Here is a 2,500-nt window from a genome sequence, read left to right as displayed (position 1 = left end):
CTCTATTTTTTGGCAAAATTATTACATACTAAGTCAAAAATTTCCAAAATGGTATTCCCAGGCGGTCTCCCATCCAAGTACTAACCAGGCCCAAACCGGCTTAGCTTCCGAGATCAGACGAGATCGGGCATAGCCAGGCTGGTATGGCCGTAAGCGAAGACTGCTGCAAAGAGAATGCTATTTAAAGATCAGCCAATCTACTCGCCAGTACATTATATAAGTAGGAAAGAAAACCCAAAAGCTTAAAGCACCTAGTATTCCTAGGCGGTCTCTCATCCAAGTACTAACTAGACCTAAACCTGCTAAAATTCAGAGATCGGGCATTGACTCTTTTTTCTTTTTTTGCAAGATTATTATATAATTCGTGAAAAATATCCAAAAATTTAAAGCACCTGGTATTCCCAGGCAGTCTCCCATCCATGTACTAACCTGGCCCAAACCTGCTTATATTCAGAGATCGGCTATTGACTCTATTTTTTGGCAAAATTATTATATACTAAGTGAAAAATTTACAAAAAGCTTACAGTACCTGGTATTCCCAGGCGGTCTCCCATCCAAGTACTAACCAGGCCCAAACCTGCTTAGCTTCCGAGATCAGACGAGATCAGGCATAGCCAGGCTGGTATGTCCGTAAGCGAAGACTGCTGCAAAGAGAATGCTATTTAAAGATCAGCCAATCTACTCGCCAGTACATTATATAAGTAGGAAAGAAAACCCAAAAACTTAAAGCACCTAGTATTCCTAGGCGGTCTCTCATCCAAGTACTAACCAGACCAAAACCTGCTAAAATTTAGAGATCGGGCATTGACTCTATTTTTTGCCAAATTTATTATATACTAAGTGAAAAAATTCCAAAAGCTTTAAGCACCTGGTATTCCTAGGCGGTCTTTCAACCAAGTACTAACCATACATTAACCTGCTAAGATTAAGAGATTGGGCATTGTCCCTTTTTTTTTTTTTTTTTTTTTTGCAAGATTATTATATAATTCGTGAAAAATATCCAAAAATTTAAAGCACCTGGTATTCCCAGGCTGTCTCCCATCCATGTACTAACCTGGCCCAAACCTGCTTATATTCAGAGATCGGGCATTGACTCTTTTTCTTTTTTGCAAGATTATTATATAATTTATGAAAAATATCCAAAAATTTAAAGCACCTGGTATACCAAGGCAGTCTCCCATCCGTGTACTAACCTGGCTTAAACCTGCTTATATTCAGAGATCGGGCATTGACTCTATTTTTTGCCAAATTTATTATATACTAAGTGAAAAAATTCCAAAAATTTAAAGCACCTGGTATTCCCAGGCAGTCTCCCATCCATGTACTAACCTGGCCCAAACCTGCTTATATTCAGAGATCGGGCATTGACTCTATTTTTTGCCAAATTTATTATATACTAAGTGAAAAAATTCCAAAAGCTTAAAGCACCTGGTATTCCTTGGCGGTCTCTCATTCAAGTACTAACTAGACCTTAACCTGCTAAGATTCAGAGATCGGGCATTGACTCTATTTTTTGCCAAATTTATTATATACTAAGTGAAAAAATTCCAAAAGCTTTAAGCACCTGGTATTCCTAGGCGGTCTCCCATCCATGTACTAACCTGGCTTAAACCTGCCTATATTCAGAGATCGGGCATTGACTCTATTTTTTGCCAAATTTATTATATACTAAGTAAAAAATATTCAAAAATTTAAAGCACCTGGTATTCCCAGGCAGTCTCCCATCCATGTACTAACCTGGCTTAAACCTGCTTATATTCAGAGATCGGGCATTGACTCTATTTTTTTTGCAAAATTATTATATACTAAGTGAAATATTTCCAAAAAGCTTACAGCACCTGGTATTCCCAGGCAGTCTCCCATCCATGTACTAACCTGGCCCAAACCTGCTTATATTCAGAGATCGGGCATTGACTCTATTTTTTGCCAAATTTATTATATACTAAGTGAAAAAATTCCAAAAGCTTAAAGCACCTGGTATTCCTTGGCGGTCTCTCATTCAAGTACTAACCAGACCTTAACCTGCTAAGATTCAGAGATCGGGCATTGACTCTATTTTTTGCCAAATTTATTATATACTAAGTGAAAAAATTCCAAAAGCTTTAAGCACCTGGTATTCCTAGGCGGTCTTTCAACCAAGTACTAACCATACCTAAACCTGCTAAGACTCAGAGATTGGGCATTGTCTCTTTTTTTTTTTTTTTTGCAAGATTATTATATAGTTCGTGAAAAATATTCAAAAATTTAAAGCACCTGGTATTCCCAGGCTGTCTCCCATCCATGTACTAACCTGGCCCAAACCTGCTTATATTCAGAGATCGGGCATTGACTCTATTTTTTTTGCAAAATTATTATATACTAAGTGAAATATTTCCAAAAAGCTTACAGTACCTGGTATTCCCAGGCAGTCTCCCATCCAAGTACTAACCAGGCCCAAACCTGCTTAACTTCCAAGATCAGACGAGATCGGGCATAGCCAGGGTGGTATGGCCATAAGCGA

The 2,500-nt window shown here is 38.1% G+C and overlaps 2 non-coding genes and 1 pseudogene across 2 annotated transcripts; all 3 read right to left on the bottom strand.

Annotated features, from left to right (window-relative positions):
• Positions 1–38: 38 nt before the first annotated feature.
• On the bottom strand, positions 39–155 carry LOC113086272 (uncharacterized; annotated as a pseudogene).
• A 362-nt stretch (positions 156–517) lies between these two features.
• Positions 518–636, bottom strand: LOC113086231 (5S ribosomal RNA). The gene has a single exon (XR_003284706.1). It is a non-coding gene; the product is annotated as a 5S ribosomal RNA (ribosomal RNA).
• Positions 637–2,379: 1,743 nt separating this feature from the next.
• On the bottom strand, positions 2,380–2,498 carry LOC113086264 (5S ribosomal RNA). The gene has a single exon (XR_003284737.1). It is a non-coding gene; the product is annotated as a 5S ribosomal RNA (ribosomal RNA).
• Positions 2,499–2,500: the final 2 nt, after the last annotated feature.

Source organism: Carassius auratus, unplaced genomic scaffold (assembly GCF_003368295.1).
Source record: "Carassius auratus strain Wakin unplaced genomic scaffold, ASM336829v1 scaf_tig00042977, whole genome shotgun sequence".
Lineage (NCBI taxonomy): Eukaryota > Metazoa > Chordata > Actinopteri > Cypriniformes > Cyprinidae > Carassius > Carassius auratus.
The sequence above is the reverse complement of the archived record's forward strand: the minus strand, read 5'-3'. Positions and strand labels throughout refer to the sequence as shown.